The sequence below is a fragment of the Ranitomeya imitator genome, chromosome 6 (genome assembly GCF_032444005.1).
Source record: "Ranitomeya imitator isolate aRanImi1 chromosome 6, aRanImi1.pri, whole genome shotgun sequence".
In the NCBI taxonomy this organism is placed as follows: Eukaryota; Metazoa; Chordata; class Amphibia; order Anura; family Dendrobatidae; genus Ranitomeya; species Ranitomeya imitator.
In genome coordinates, this window is record NC_091287.1 from 492580021 (window position 1) to 492595789 (window position 15769).

General features: G+C 54.3%; 5 non-coding genes and 9 pseudogenes across 5 annotated transcripts; all 14 read left to right on the top strand.

Moving 5' to 3' along the window:
- Window positions 1-3415: 3415 nt before the first annotated feature.
- On the top strand, window positions 3416-3534 carry LOC138644039 (5S ribosomal RNA). Its single transcript, XR_011314542.1, has one exon. It is a non-coding gene; the product is annotated as a 5S ribosomal RNA (ribosomal RNA).
- A 649-nt stretch (window positions 3535-4183) lies between these two features.
- Window positions 4184-4293, top strand: LOC138644271 (5S ribosomal RNA; annotated as a pseudogene).
- Window positions 4294-5222: 929 nt separating this feature from the next.
- Window positions 5223-5341, top strand: LOC138643889 (5S ribosomal RNA). Its single transcript, XR_011314399.1, has one exon. It is a non-coding gene; the product is annotated as a 5S ribosomal RNA (ribosomal RNA).
- A 649-nt stretch (window positions 5342-5990) lies between these two features.
- LOC138644037 (5S ribosomal RNA) lies at window positions 5991-6110 on the top strand. Its single transcript, XR_011314540.1, has one exon. It is a non-coding gene; the product is annotated as a 5S ribosomal RNA (ribosomal RNA).
- A 930-nt stretch (window positions 6111-7040) lies between these two features.
- LOC138643897 (5S ribosomal RNA) lies at window positions 7041-7159 on the top strand. The gene has a single exon (XR_011314406.1). It is a non-coding gene; the product is annotated as a 5S ribosomal RNA (ribosomal RNA).
- Window positions 7160-7808: 649 nt separating this feature from the next.
- Window positions 7809-7928, top strand: LOC138644130 (5S ribosomal RNA; annotated as a pseudogene).
- Window positions 7929-8862: 934 nt separating this feature from the next.
- Window positions 8863-8970, top strand: LOC138644166 (5S ribosomal RNA; annotated as a pseudogene).
- Window positions 8971-9620: 650 nt separating this feature from the next.
- LOC138644265 (5S ribosomal RNA) lies at window positions 9621-9730 on the top strand (annotated as a pseudogene).
- Window positions 9731-10652: 922 nt separating this feature from the next.
- Window positions 10653-10772, top strand: LOC138644104 (5S ribosomal RNA; annotated as a pseudogene).
- A 639-nt stretch (window positions 10773-11411) lies between these two features.
- LOC138644096 (5S ribosomal RNA) lies at window positions 11412-11531 on the top strand (annotated as a pseudogene).
- A 934-nt stretch (window positions 11532-12465) lies between these two features.
- On the top strand, window positions 12466-12574 carry LOC138644107 (5S ribosomal RNA; annotated as a pseudogene).
- Window positions 12575-13224: 650 nt separating this feature from the next.
- On the top strand, window positions 13225-13334 carry LOC138644266 (5S ribosomal RNA; annotated as a pseudogene).
- A 922-nt stretch (window positions 13335-14256) lies between these two features.
- LOC138643963 (5S ribosomal RNA) lies at window positions 14257-14375 on the top strand. Its single transcript, XR_011314470.1, has one exon. It is a non-coding gene; the product is annotated as a 5S ribosomal RNA (ribosomal RNA).
- Window positions 14376-15024: 649 nt separating this feature from the next.
- Window positions 15025-15144, top strand: LOC138644122 (5S ribosomal RNA; annotated as a pseudogene).
- The last annotated feature ends 625 nt before the right edge of the window (window positions 15145-15769 follow it).

The following is a 15769-nucleotide window of genomic DNA, read 5'->3' on the forward strand; positions in this document are numbered from 1 at the left end:
CTGAAGGCTTCAGGATCCTCAATCCAGAGTACGTTTAACAGGGCTCCCTGAGACCGGCCGGTCCGATGGGCACATCCAGAGTTTCCTTCGCAGATGGAAATCGTTGCCTACCACTAGCGCCTGTGTGTTGTAGTCCTACCCTGCTGAGCATTCGGAATAGTCCTCACAACTGCTGGTCTCGTTCGTCACGACTCCTACTGGCTCTCCTTTGTGCTTGATCTCGTTTACACTGTTCCACAATATCCTTCCCTTCGTGTCTCTCTCCTGGATACCGCCGCAGGGTGTGCAGGCGCGGTTCCGTTACGTTCTGTTCTGTTCGCTAGGCACCTGCCAGGTTCCCACGCCTGACAGGGACCCCCTGTGCCTTCTCCCTGCAACACCCCCTGCCATGGGATGTTGCCTGAATCCAACCGAGTCAGCTTCTGACTAACTTCCTCCCCAGCCCCTAGTTTTACCAATGTGAGGAGTGGCCCAATAAATAAAGCCTTTTTCTCCCCCTACTGGCCGGAGTGTGAAGTGTAATGTGTTCTGGTGATACCTGGTCAGGAGAACTCCTTAGTGCCATCAGACGTACCGCCACTCCCCTTAGCCCTAGTCATACTGCAACGACTAGGTCTCTGGGGCGCTGCACTACTATAGATCCATGTCAAGCTATACATATAAAATGCCTAACAGCGTGAAGTGACAGGTTTGTGAAAGCAGCTCTTACCAATGCGAGGCACCCGGACGGGGCACACTGGATGGGGTCCACAAGCACAACCCCCGACGCGCGTTTCGCCCACAGATGAAGTTGCTTTTTCAAGGGGAGAAACATCTCTGCACTGAGCCCCCCCGAGCACATCTCCACACTGAGAACCCCCACCCCCCCAGAGCACATCTCTGCACTGAGCCCCCCGAGCACATCTCTGCACTGAGCCCCCCCCGGAGTTCATCTCTGCACTGAGGCCCCCCCCCCCCCCCCCCCCGAGCACATCTCTGCACTGAGCCCCCCCGAGCACATCTCTGCACTGAGCCCCCGGAGCACATCTCTGCACTGAGCCCTCGGAGCACATCTCTGCACTGAGCCCCCCCGGAGCACATCTCTGCACTGAGTGCCCCCCGTGAACATCTCTGCACTGAGCCCCCTGGAGCACATCTCTGCACTGAGCCCCCGGTGAACACTGCTCCTTTATATTCTGCTCTGGAGGACAGGACACTGCTATATACTAAAACAGTAAGAATAGGAGTACACTAGGAGCATATAGGTAATTAGATAATAATAATACTTTATTAATTCACATATAATTTACATATTAATTTTAAAGTGCAGACAATATACAAAATATACAATTAAGTACAGTGCTCAAGGATGATAAAACATAAGTTTGAAGGGGTTAACTAATTTTACAAGCAGAAGCCTGCTAATGCAGCTGCCCCTGCCTGTAAAACCCCAGCTAATGAATGGAATATAGGTGAATGACCTGTAGTTACCTCGAGTTGCGGTGATGCACCCTCTGCTGGATGTTCTCATATGAACTCAAGCCTGGGAACTTTTCAGAATATTTTATAGTAAGCCTTTAGTGGGTTCAGCTTATACGCCCTTAAAGGAGAAGTTAAATTATTGTTCAAAGATTTGCACTTAGTAGAATACCCGGCTGGGTAATAGGAATTATTTATAGTTCATAGGATAGAATGTTATTTAAAATATTTAAACATGTTTCCGTTTGTAACATTCATGTGACCTCACCTACCATAGAGGGAAGCATTATAATGTTTACATTGTTCATAGCATTTCAAAATTTTGTATGTCTTTTTCTAACATGTATTGTTGTTCTTCTTTTCCCAGTCCGGGAGTACTGGATTTAACCGGGGGGAAGAGGGGAGGGGGGAGTGCAGCGCCCCAGAGTCCTGGTCGTTGCAGTAATGTCGCTCTGCCACTAAGGTGAGTGATGTTATGTCTGATTGCACTAAAGGAGTTCACCTGACCAGGTATCACAAGCACACATTACACTTCACACTCCGGCCACCAGTGGGAGCAAAAGGCATTATGTATTAGGCCACTCCTCATACTGGTAAAACTGGGGGTCGTATAGGAAGTTTGAAGAGAACGCAGCCTGGGAGAGCTCCAGGGAGGACCTGTCAGGGGTGGGTTCCTGACAGGGGCCTAGCAGAAAGGATAGAGAGTGACGGAACCGCGCCTGCACTGCCTTGCGGCGGTATCCCAAGGAAGGACATGAAGAGAAGGATATTGTGGAAAAGTGAGAAACGAGATCAAAGCACAAAGCCAGTAGGAGTCGTGCCCCGAGAACGGCAACATCCTACTGAGGCGCGTAGCCGGTGACCGGAACACCGAGGGAGTAACTGACTTCAAGCATTACTTCAAATACCGCAGGACAGTTGATTATAGGTTGGCTGTCTACCATACATCACCTAAGAAGACATAGGGGGCAAGCGTGGAGAGGGGCGTCTCTAGGGTCCCAGAATAGCTCCGAGCCTTCCCGTCAAATGGGTGCGTCCTATCCAGATAAACTTGGGGGACGGAAAGAGAGAGAGAGAGAAAGAACGAACACGAGAGTTGTGAGGACTATCCCGAATGCTCAGCAGGGAAGAATTACAACACACAGGCGCTAGTGGTAGGCACTGATTTCCACCTGCAAAGGGAACTCTGGATGTGCCTTCGGACCAGCCGGTCTCAGACAGCCCTGTTAACAGTGCTCTGGATTGAGGATCCCAAAGTCTTCAGTAAAAGGTAAAGAGATTGCAACCCTGAGTCCTCGTTATTAACTGCGCCTCACACCATCGCCACCTACACTAATGGGAAGCCCTGGGGACACACTTCACCTGTGGGAAGGTATACCATCTAGCTGCCATTTCATCACCCCAGCGGACCCCTAAGCAGCATCGGTCACCCTGACCAACTACCACAGGTGGCGTCATGAACCCTGGACAAACTATCATCACCCCTTTCATTGGACGCCCCTTGGCAGGGTCACGGACCGGGTCCAGCCACCGTGACAACCCCAGCACCGAGACGGAGAGGACCGGTACCGAGAACCTGTGGACCTGTGTCTGGGGGCGCTCCACTTCCTAGTTGTGGCGCGCTGCAGACAAAGGGGTTGTTCCCTTTCAATAAAAGTTCATCCCAGCTTGCAGGCTATTAGAAAGCAACAAACCACCCTGTACTCACCCTACCCGGGTCCACCGGAGGGTCTCAGCGCTGCTCCAGGTCTGTGGCATTAGCTGCGACACTGACGTCACGTCGGCAGCCGATCAGTGAGCTCAGCGGCTCTGAGCAGGGCGTTCTGCCTACAAACCCTTTAAGGGAGACAGCAAAAAAGTGAAGAGAAAGGAAAGCACAAAAGGGCCTCTTGCTGAGCACTGGACAGGGCAACCAGCAGCCAGACTGCAAAGAAGAAAAGCAGTGAGAGACCTGTCTGCCTACGGCCACACAACCCTGAACACGCCCGATCTCGTCTGATCTCGCAAGCTAAGCAGCGTCAGGCCTGGTTAGTACTTGGATGGGAGACCGCCTGGGAATACCAGGTGCTGTAGGCTTTTGTTTTTCCTTCCTTCTACCAGCAGGGGTCACTCTCCTCTATGCCTTTTTTCCATTCCCTTTCACAAGGGCACACATGCTTCTTTCTTCTTTTCATTTGCTTTCACTCTTGCGCTGTTCCATCCTTGCAAAATGCCAGCATCCTTCTCATCACCGTGGGCCTCCAGCATTGTTGCTTATTTACTTTTAATACTAGGCTTCTTTTCAACAGGACCAGCGCCTCCTGCGGGCTTGGAAGCAACCGCCGGCAACCTGGTGGCCAGTTTACAGGTCAAAGCAAGCAGAACACCTTTGCAGGCAACACGACCCCCTGAAGAGCAGCTCGCAGTCACTCGCAACCAGCTCACCCTCTTCCTTCATTCGCTCCTGGACGTCTCGATCCGTCTTAAGTTGCTGCTCCAGCTGGCTCTTTCTGTCGCGTCCCCCCCAGATGAATGGTTTAGCCTGCAGGAGACCCTGCGTCGAGCCATTTTTAAAGACACCTGATGCTCAGGCCCTGCTGCGGCGGGTGTTTCACTGCAAAACAAGCAACGCCTATAGTGGCAGCCCAGCCTTTGCATGGGCCCTTCGGAGCCCGCCTCCACATGGTCAGAGTTCTCGCCACCACGCGAGCCTGAGGAAGGCTGGCCAGTCGATGGGCCAAGCAGCATCTACTGGCCATACCACCCTGGATACGTCCGATCTCGGAAGCAAAGCAGGGCTGGGCTTGGACAGTACTTGCATGGGAGACCTCTTGGGAACACCAGGTGCTGTTGACCGTTTTGATAACATTTTGCCCCCTTGCTCAGCTCAGCTAGTATAGAGCGGCGCCTTGCCAGACACCGACCTTACATAACCTAGAGGCTGGAAGCCCCAAGCCCCACAAGGCCTCTGACACTGCAGCTAAGGACGCACCCTGCCGCCTCCTCGCATGCCTCACACCGAGATCCCAGCCGTGGCTAGGAGTGCTTATTGACCCCGCAGCCTGCCTTCTGGAAATGATGGCATTATAAGCATCCCGGACCGTGAAGGGGGCAGATTTTCAGCGGGCGCCCCGGGAATGATTTTTAGAGGCCGGCCGGCCGGCCAGCCGGCAGCAATAACGTCTTTTTCTGCAAAGAAGCTTGTGTAACTAACCCAATCAGATGGCTACCCAGGATCCAAATTCAGGGCTGGGAAGGAGCAGGAGGGAATTGGGGGGTGTTTTCCTGCTAAGGCACAGAAATAATCATAAGAAGAAGAAAAAACAAGAGAGTCTGACGCATGGTGGTGCTGAGGCTGCAGGGGCAAATAGGTGTGGCCACATGCAAGCATATGTGCGTGCTCGCTTGCGTGTGAGTGTGCGCTTCCTAGTTGTGGCGCGCTGCAGACAGTCAAAGGGGTTGTTCCCTTTCAATAAAAGTTCATCCCAGCTTGCAGGCTATTAGAAAGCAACAAACCACCCTGTACTCACCCTACCCGGGTCCACCGGAGGGTCTCAGCGCTGCTCTAGGTCTGTGGCATTAGCTGCGACGCTGACGTCACGTCGGCAGCCGATCAGTGAGCTCAGCGGCTCTGAGCAGGGCGTTCTGCCTACAAACCCTTTAAGGGAGACAGCAAAAAAGTGAAGAGAAAGGAAAGCACAAAAGGGCCTCTTGCTGAGCACTGGACAGGGCAGCCAGCAGCCAGACTGCAAAGTAGAAAAGCAGCAAGTGAGAAACCTGTCTCTGCCTACGGCCACACCGCCCTGAACGCGCCCGATCTCGTCTGATCTCGGAAGCTAAGCAGGGTCAGGCCTGGTTAGTACTTGGATGGGAGACCGCCTGGGAATATCAGGTGCTGTAGGCTTTTGTTTTTCCTTCCTTCTACCAGCAGGGGTCACTCTCCTCTATGCCTTTTTTCCATTCCCTTTCACAAGGGCACACATGCTTCTTTCTTCTTTTCATTTGCTTTCTCTCTTGCGCTGTTCCATCCTTGAAAAAAGCCAGCATCCTTCTCATCACTGTGGGCCTCCAGCATTGTTGCTTATTTACTTTTAATACTAGGCTTCTTTTCAACAGGACCAGCGCCTCCTGCGGGCTTGGAAGCAACCGCCGGCAACCTGGTGGCCAGTTTACAGGTCAAAGCAAGCAGAACACCTTTGCAGGCAACACGACCCCCTGAAGAGCAGCTCGCAGTCACTCGCAACCAGCTCACCCTCTTCCTTCATTCGCTCCTGGACGTCTCGATCCGTCTTAAGTTGCTGCTCCAGCTGGCTCTTTCTGTCGCGTCCCCCCCAGATGAATGGTTTAGCCTGCAGGAGACCCTGCGTCGAGCCATTTTTAAAGACACCTGATGCTCAGGCCCTGCTGCGGCGGGTGTTTCACTGCAAAACAAGCAACGCCTATAGTGGCAGCCCAGCCTTTGCATGGGCCCTTCGGAGCCCGCCTCCACATGGTCAGAGTTCTCGCCACCACGCGAGCCTGAGGAAGGCTGGCCAGTCGATGGGCCAAGCAGCGTCTACTGGCCATACCACCCTGGATACGCCCGATCTCGTCCGATCTCGGAAGCAAAGCAGGGCTGGGCTTGGACAGTACTTGCATGGGAGACCTCCTGGGAACACCAGGTGCTGTTGACTGTTTTGACAACATTTTGCCCCCTTGCTCAGCTCGGCTAGTATAGAGCGGCGCCTTGCCAGACACCGACCTTACATAACCTAGAGGCTGGAAGCCCCAAGCCCCACAAGGCCTCTGACACTGCAGCTAAGGACGCTACCCTGCCGCCTCCTCGCATGCCTCACACCGAGATCCCTGCCGTGGCTAGGAGTGCTTATTGACCTCGCAGCCTGCCTTCTGGAAATGATGGCATTATAAGCATCCCGGACCGTGAAGGGGGCAGATTTTCAGCGGGTGCCCCGGGAATGATTTTTAGAGGCCGGCCGGCCGGCCAGCCGGCAGCAATAACGTCTTTTTCTGCAAAGAAGCTTGTGTAACTAACCCAATCAGATGGCTACCCAGGACCCAAATTCAGGGCTGGGAAGGAGCGGAAGGGAATTGGGGGGTGTTTTCCTGCTAAGGCACAGAAATAATCATAAGAAGAAGAAAAAACAAGAGAGTCTGACGCATGGTGGTGCTGAGGCTGCAGGGGCAAATAGGTGTGGCCACATGCAAGCATATGTGCGTGCTCGCTTGCGTGTGAGTGTGCGCTTCCTAGTTGTGGCGCGCTGCAGACAGTCAAAGGGGTTGTTCCCTTTCAATAAAAGTTCATCCCAGCTTGCAGGCTTTTAGAAAGCAACAAACCACCCTGTACTCACCCTACCCGGGTCCACCGGAGGGTCTCAGCGCTGCTCTAGGTCTGTGGCATTAGCTACGACGCTGACGTCACGTCGGCAGCCGATCAGTGAGCTCAGCGGCTCTGAGCAGGGCGTTCTGCCTACAAACCCTTTAAGGGAGACAGCAAAAAAGTGAAGAGAAAGGAAAGCACAAAAGGGCCTCTTGCTGAGCACTGGACAGGGCAGCCAGCAGCCAGACTGCAAAGTAGAAAAGCAGCAAGTGAGAGACCTGTCTCTGCCTACGGCCACACCACCCTGAACACACCCGATCTCGTCTGATCTCGGAAGCTAAGCAGGGTCAGGCCTGGTTAGTACTTGGATGGGAGACCGCCTGGGAATACCAGGTGCTGTAGGCTTTTGTTTTTCCTTCCTTCTACCAGCAGGGGTCACTCTCCTCTATGCCTTTTTTCCATTCCCTTTCACAAGGGCACACATGCTTCTTTCTTCTTTTCATTTGCTTTCTCTCTTGCGCTGTTCCATCCTTGCAAAATGCCAGCATCCTTCTCATCACCGTGGGCCTCCAGCATTGTTGCTTATTTACTTTTAATACTAGGCTTCTTTTCAACAGGACCAGCGCCTCCTGCGGGCTTGGAAGCAACCGCCGGCAACCTGGTGGCCAGTTTACAGGTCAAAGCAAGCAGAACACCTTTGCAGGCAACATGACCCCCTGAAGAGCAGCTCGCAGTCACTCGCAACCAGCTCACCCTCTTCCTTCATTCGCTCCTGGACGTCTCGATCCGCCTCAAGTTGCGGCTCCAGCTGGCTCTTTCTGTCGCGTCCCCCCCAGATGAATGGTTTAGCCTGCAGGAGACCCTGCGTCGAGCCATTTTTAAAGACACCTGTTGCTCAGGCCCTGCTGCGGCGGGTGTTTCACTGCAAAACAAGCAACGCCTATAGTGGCAGCCCAGCCTTTGCATGGGCCCTTCGGAGCCCGCCTCCACATGGTCAGAGTTCTCGCCACCACGCGAGCCTGAGGAAGGCTGGCCAGTCGATGGGCCAAGCAGCGTCTACTTGCCACACCACCCTGGATACGCCTGATCTCGTCCGCTCTCGGGAGCAAAGCAGGGCTGGGCTTGGACAGTACTTGGATGGGAGACCTCCTGGGAACACCAGGTGCTGTAGACTGTTTTGATAACATTTTGCCCCCTTGCTCAGCTTGGCTAGTATAGAGCGGCGCCTTGCCAGACACCGACCTTACATAACCTAGAGGCTGGAAGCCCCAAGCCCCACAAGGCCTCTGAGACTGCAGCTAAGGACGCTACCCTGCCGCCTCCTCGCATGCCTCACACCGAGATCCCTGCCGTGGCTAGGAGTGCTTATTGACCTCGCAGCCTGCCTTCTGGAAATGATGGCATTATAAGCATCCCGGACCGTGAAGGGGGCAGATTTTCAGCGGGCGCCCCGGGAATGATTTTTAGAGGCCGGCCGGCCGGCCGGCCAACCGGCAGCAATAACGTCTTTTTCTGCAAAGAAGCTTGTGTAACTAACCCAATCAGATGGCTACCCAGAACCCAAATTCAGGGCTGGGAAGGAGTGGAAGGGAATTGGGGGGTGTTTTCCTGCTAAGGCACAGAAATAATCATAAGAAGAAGAAAAAACAAGAGAGTCTGACGCATGGTGGTGCTGAGGCTGCAGGGGCAAATAGGTGTGGCCACATGCAAGCATATGTGCGTGCTCGCTTGCGTGTGAGTGTGCGCTTCCTAGTTGTGGCGCACTGCAGACAGTCAAAGGGGTTGTTCCCTTTCAATAAAAGTTCATCCCAGCTTGCAGGCTATTAGAAAGCAACAAACCACCCTGTACTCACCCTACCCGGGTCCACCGGAGGGTCTCAGCGCTGCTCTAGGTCTGTGGCATTAGCTGCGACGCTGACGTCACGTCGGCAGCCGATCAGTGAGCTCAGCGGCTCTGAGCAGGGCGTTCTGCCTACAAACCCTTTAAGGGAGACAGCAAAAAAGTGAAGAGAGAGGAAATCACAAAAGGGCCTCTTGCTGAGCACTGGACAGGGCAGCCAGCAGCCAGACTGCAAAGTAGAAAAGCAGCAAGTGAGAGACCTGTCTCTGCCTACGGCCACACCACCCTGAAACGCCTGATCTCGGAAGCTAAGCAGGGTCAGGCCTGGTTAGTACTTGGATGGGAGACCGCCTGGGAATACCAGGTGCTGTAGGCTTTTGTTTTTCCTTCCTTCTACCAGCAGGGGTCACTCTCCTCTATGCCTTTTTTCCATTCCCTTTCACAAGGGCACACATGCTTCTTTCTTCTTTTCATTTGCTTTCACTCTTGCGCTGTTCCATCCTTGTAAAAAACCAGCATCCTTCTCATCACCGTGGGCCTCCAGCATTGTTGCTTATTTACTTTTAATACTAGGCTTCTTTTACAACAGGACCAGCGCCTCCTGCGGGCTTGGAAGCAACCGCTGGCAACCTGGTGGCCAGTTTACAGGTCAAAGCAAGCAGAACACCTTTGCAGGCAACACGACCCCCTGAAGAGCAGCTCGCAGTCACTCGCAACCAGCTCACCCTCTTCCTTCATTCGCTCCTGGACGTCTCGATCCGTCTTAAGTTGCTGCTCCAGCTGGCTCTTTCTGTCGCGTCCCCCCCAGATGAATGGTTTAGCCTGCAGGAGACCCTGCGTCGAGCCATTTTTAAAGACACCTGATGCTCAGGCCCTGCTGCGGCGGGTGTTTCACTGCAAAACAAGCAACGCCTATAGTGGCAGCCCAGCCTTTGCATGGGCCCTTCGGAGCCCGCCTCCACATGGTCAGAGTTCTCGCCACCACGCGAGCCTGAGGAAGGCTGGCCAGTCGATGGGCCAAGCAGCGTCTACTGGCCATACCACCCTGGATACGCCCGATCTCGGAAGCAAAGCAGGGCTGGGCTTGGACAGTGCTTGCATGGGAGACCTCCTGGGAACATCAGGTGCTGTTGACTGTTTTGACAACATTTTGCCCCCTTGCTCAGCTCGGCTAGTATAGAGCGGCGCCTTGCCAGACACCGACCTTACATAACCTAGAGGCTGGAAGCCCCAAGCCCCACAAGGCCTCTGACACTGCAGCTAAGGACGCTACCCTGCCGCCTCCTCGCATGCCTCACACCGAGATCCCTGCCGTGGCTAGGAGTGCTTATTGACCCCGCAGCCTGCCTTCTGGAAATGATGGCATTATAAGCATCCCGGACCGTGAAGGGGGCAGATTTTCAGCGGGCGCCCCGGGAATGATTTTTAGAGGCCGGCCAGCCGGCAGCAATAACGTCTTTTTCTGCAAAGAAGCTTGTGTAACTAACCCAATCAGATGGCTACCCAGGACCCAAATTCAGGGCTGGGAAGGAGCGGAAGGGAATTGGGGGGTGTTTTCCTGCTAAGGCACAGAAATAATCATAAGAAGAAGAAAAAACAAGAGAGTCTGACGCATGGTGGTGCTGAGGCTGCAGGGGCAAATAGGTGTGGCCACATGCAAGCATATGTGCGTGCTCGCTTGCGTGTGAGTGTGCGCTTCCTAGTTGTGGCGCGCTGCAGACAGTCAAAGGGGTTGTTCCCTTTCAATAAAAGTTCATCCCAGCTTGCAGGCTATTAGAAAGCAACAAACCACCCTGTACTCACCCTACCCGGGTCCACCGGAGGGTCTCAGCGCTGCTCTAGGTCTGTGGCATTAGCTACGACGCTGACGTCACGTCGGCAGCCGATCAGTGAGCTCAGCGGCTCTGAGCAGGGCGTTCTGCCTACAAACCCTTTAAGGGAGACAGCAAAAAAGTGAAGAGAAAGGAAAGCACAAAAGGGCCTCTTGCTGAGCACTGGACAGGGCAGCCAGCAGCCAGACTGCAAAGTAGAAAAGCAGCAAGTGAGAGACCTGTCTCTGCCTACGGCCACACCACCCTGAACACACCCGATCTCGTCTGATCTCGGAAGCTAAGCAGGGTCAGGCCTGGTTAGTACTTGGATGGGAGACCGCCTGGGAATACCAGGCTTTTGTTTTTCCTTCCTTCTACCAGCAGGGGTCACTCTCCTCTATGCCTTTTTTCCATTCCCTTTCACAAGGGCACACATGCTTCTTTCTTCTTTTCATTTGCTTTCTCTCTTGCGCTGTTCCATCCTTGCAAAATGCCAGCATCCTTCTCATCACCGTGGGCCTCCAGCATTGTTGCTTATTTACTTTTAATACTAGGCTTCTTTTCAACAGGACCAGCGCCTCCTGCGGGCTTGGAAGCAACCGCCGGCAACCTGGTGGCCAGTTTACAGGTCAAAGCAAGCAGAACACCTTTGCAGGCAACATGACCCCCTGAAGAGCAGCTCGCAGTCACTCGCAACCAGCTCACCCTCTTCCTTCATTCGCTCCTGGACGTCTCGATCCGCCTCAAGTTGCGGCTCCAGCTGGCTCTTTCTGTCGCGTCCCCCCCAGATGAATGGTTTAGCCTGCAGGAGACCCTGCGTCGAGCCATTTTTAAAGACACCTGTTGCTCAGGCCCTGCTGCGGCGGGTGTTTCACTGCAAAACAAGCAACGCCTATAGTGGCAGCCCAGCCTTTGCATGGGCCCTTCGGAGCCCGCCTCCACATGGTCAGAGTTCTCGCCACCACGCGAGCCTGAGGAAGGCTGGCCAGTCGATGGGCCAAGCAGCGTCTACTTGCCACACCACCCTGGATACGCCTGATCTCGTCCGCTCTCGGAAGCAAAGCAGGGCTGGGCTTGGACAGTACTTGGATGGGAGACCTCCTGGGAACACCAGGTGCTGTAGACTGTTTTGATAACATTTTGCCCCCTTGCTCAGCTTGGCTAGTATAGAGCGGCGCCTTGCCAGACACCGACCTTACATAACCTAGAGGCTGGAAGCCCCAAGCCCCACAAGGCCTCTGAGACTGCAGCTAAGGACGCTACCCTGCCGCCTCCTCGCATGCCTCACACCGAGATCCCTGCCGTGGCTAGGAGTGCTTATTGACCTCGCAGCCTGCCTTCTGGAAATGATGGCATTATAAGCATCCCGGACCGTGAAGGGGGCAGATTTTCAGCGGGCGCCCCGGGAATGATTTTTAGAGGCCGGCCGGCCGGCCGGCCAACCGGCAGCAATAACGTCTTTTTCTGCAAAGAAGCTTGTGTAACTAACCCAATCAGATGGCTACCCAGAACCCAAATTCAGGGCTGGGAAGGAGTGGAAGGGAATTGGGGGGTGTTTTCCTGCTAAGGCACAGAAATAATCATAAGAAGAAGAAAAAACAAGAGAGTCTGACGCATGGTGGTGCTGAGGCTGCAGGGGCAAATAGGTGTGGCCACATGCAAGCATATGTGCGTGCTCGCTTGCGTGTGAGTGTGCGCTTCCTAGTTGTGGCGCACTGCAGACAGTCAAAGGGGTTGTTCCTTTTCAATAAAAGTTCATCCCAGCTTGCAGGCTATTAGAAAGCAACAAACCACCCTGTACTCACCCTACCCGGGTCCACCGGAGGGTCTCAGCGCTGCTCTAGGTCTGTGGCATTAGCTGCGACGCTGACGTCACGTCGGCAGCCGATCAGTGAGCTCAGCGGCTCTGAGCAGGGCGTTCTGCCTACAAACCCTTTAAGGGAGACAGCAAAAAAGTGAAGAGAGAGGAAATCACAAAAGGGCCTCTTGCTGAGCACTGGACAGGGCAGCCAGCAGCCAGACTGCAAAGTAGAAAAGCAGCAAGTGAGAGACCTGTCTCTGCCTACGGCCACACCACCCTGAACACGCCTGATCTCGGAAGCTAAGCAGGGTCAGGCCTGGTTAGTACTTGGATGGGAGACCGCCTGGGAATACCAGGTGCTGTAGGCTTTTGTTTTTCCTTCCTTCTACCAGCAGGGGTCACTCTCCTCTATGCCTTTTTTCCATTCCCTTTCACAAGGGCACACATGCTTCTTTCTTCTTTTCATTTGCTTTCACTCTTGCGCTGTTCCATCCTTGTAAAAAACCAGCATCCTTCTCATCACCGTGGGCCTCCAGCATTGTTGCTTATTTACTTTTAATACTAGGCTTCTTTTACAACAGGACCAGCGCCTCCTGCGGGCTTGGAAGCAACCGCTGGCAACCTGGTGGCCAGTTTACAGGTCAAAGCAAGCAGAACACCTTTGCAGGCAACACGACCCCCTGAAGAGCAGCTCGCAGTCACTCGCAACCAGCTCACCCTCTTCCTTCATTCGCTCCTGGACGTCTCGATCCGTCTTAAGTTGCTGCTCCAGCTGGCTCTTTCTGTCGCGTCCCCCCCAGATGAATGGTTTAGCCTGCAGGAGACCCTGCGTCGAGCCATTTTTAAAGACACCTGATGCTCAGGCCCTGCTGCGGCGGGTGTTTCACTGCAAAACAAGCAACGCCTATAGTGGCAGCCCAGCCTTTGCATGGGCCCTTCGGAGCCCGCCTCCACATGGTCAGAGTTCTCGCCACCACGCGAGCCTGAGGAAGGCTGGCCAGTCGATGGGCCAAGCAGCGTCTACTGGCCATACCACCCTGGATACGCCCGATCTCGGAAGCAAAGCAGGGCTGGGCTTGGACAGTGCTTGCATGGGAGACCTCCTGGGAACATCAGGTGCTGTTGACTGTTTTGACAACATTTTGCCCCCTTGCTCAGCTCGGCTAGTATAGAGCGGCGCCTTGCCAGACACCGACCTTACATAACCTAGAGGCTGGAAGCCCCAAGCCCCACAAGGCCTCTGACACTGCAGCTAAGGACGCTACCCTGCCGCCTCCTCGCATGCCTCACACCGAGATCCCTGCCGTGGCTAGGAGTGCTTATTGACCCCGCAGCCTGCCTTCTGGAAATGATGGCATTATAAGCATCCCGGACCGTGAAGGGGGCAGATTTTCAGCGGGCGCCCCGGGAATGATTTTTAGAGGCCGGCCAGCCGGCAGCAATAACGTCTTTTTCTGCAAAGAAGCTTGTGTAACTAACCCAATCAGATGGCTACCCAGGACCCAAATTCAGGGCTGGGAAGGAGCGGAAGGGAATTGGGGGGTGTTTTCCTGCTAAGGCACAGAAATAATCATAAGAAGAAGAAAAAACAAGAGAGTCTGACGCATGGTGGTGCTGAGGCTGCAGGGGCAAATAGGTGTGGCCACATGCAAGCATATGTGCGTGCTCGCTTGCGTGTGAGTGTGCGCTTCCTAGTTGTGGCGCGCTGCAGACAGTCAAAGGGGTTGTTCCCTTTCAATAAAAGTTCATCCCAGCTTGCAGGCTATTAGAAAGCAACAAACCACCCTGTACTCACCCTACCCGGGTCCACCGGAGGGTCTCAGCGCTGCTCTAGGTCTGTGGCATTAGCTGCGACGCTGACGTCACGTCGGCAGCCGATCAGTGAGCTCAGCGGCTCTGAGCAGGGCGTTCTGCCTACAAACCCTTTAAGGGAGACAGCAAAAAAGTGAAGAGAAAGGAAAGCACAAAAGGGCCTCTTGCTGAGCACTGGACAGGGCAGCCAGCAGCCAGACTGCAAAGTAGAAAAGCAGCAAGTGAGAGACCTGTCTCTGCCTACGGTCACACCACCCAGAACACACCCTATCTCGTCTGATCTCGGAAGCTAAGCAGGGTCAGGCCTGGTTAGTACTTGGATGGGAGACCGCCTGGGAATACCAGGTGCTGTAGGCTTTTGTTTTTCCTTCCTTCTACCAGCAGGGGTCACTCTCCTCTATGCCTTTTTTCCATTCCCTTTCACAAGGGCACACATGCTTCTTTCTTCTTTTCATTTGCTTTCTCTCTTGCGCTGTTCCATCCTTGCAAAATGCCAGCATCCTTCTCATCACCGTGGGCCTCCAGCATTGTTGCTTATTTACTTTTAATACTAGGCTTCTTTTCAACAGGACCAGCGCCTCCTGCGGGCTTGGAAGCAACCGCCGGCAACATGGTGGCCAGTTTACAGGTCAAAGCAAGCAGAACACCTTTGCAGGCAACATGACCCCCTGAAGAGCAGCTCGCAGTCACTCGCAACCAGCTCACCCTCTTCCTTCATTCGCTCCTGGACGTCTCAATCTGCCTCAAGTTGCGGCTCCAGCTGGCTCTTTCTGTCGCGTCCCCCCCAGATGAATGGTTTAGCCTGCAGGAGACCCTGCGTCGAGCCATTTTTAAAGACACCTGTTGCTCAGGCCCTGCTGCGGCGGGTGTTTCACTGCAAAACAAGCAACGCCTATAGTGGCAGCCCAGCCATTGCATGGGCCCTTCGGAGCCCGCCTCCACATGGTCAGAGTTCTCGCCACCACGCGAGCCTGAGGAAGGCTGGCCAGTCGATGGGCCAAGCAGCTTCTACTGGCCGCACCACCCTGGATACGCCTGATCTCGTCCGCTCTCGGAAGCAAAGCAGGGCTGGGCTTGGACAGTACTTGGATGGGAGACCTCCTGGGAACACCAGGTGCTGTAGACTGTTTTGATAACATTTTGCCCCCTTGCTCAGCTCGGCTAGTATAGAGCGGCGCCTTGCCAGACACCGACCTTACATAACCTAGAGGCTGGAAGCCCCAAGCCCCACAAGGCCTCTGAGACTGCAGCTAAGGACGCTACCCTGCCGCCTCCTCGCATGCCTCACACCGAGATCCCTGCCGTGGCTAGGAGTGCTTATTGACCTCGCAGCCTGCCTTCTGGAAATGATGGCATTATAAGCATCCCGGACCGTGAAGGGGGCAGATTTTCAGCGGGCGCCCCGGGAATGATTTTTAGAGGCCGGCCGGCCAGCCGGCAGCAATAACGTCTTTTTCTGCAAAGAAGCTTGTGTAACTAACCCAATCAGATGGCTACCCAGGACCCAAATTCAGGGCTGGGAAGGAGCGGAAGGGAATTGGGGGGTGTTTTCCTGCTAAGGCACAGAAATAATCATAAGAAGAAGAAAAAACAAGAGAGTCTGACGCATGGTGGTGCTGAGGCTGCAGGGGCAAATAGGTGTGGCCACATGCAAGCATATGTGCGTGCTCGCTTGCGTGTGAGTGTGCGCTTCCTAGTTGTGGCGCACTGCAGACAGTCAAAGGGGTTGTTCCCTTTCAATAAAAGTTCAT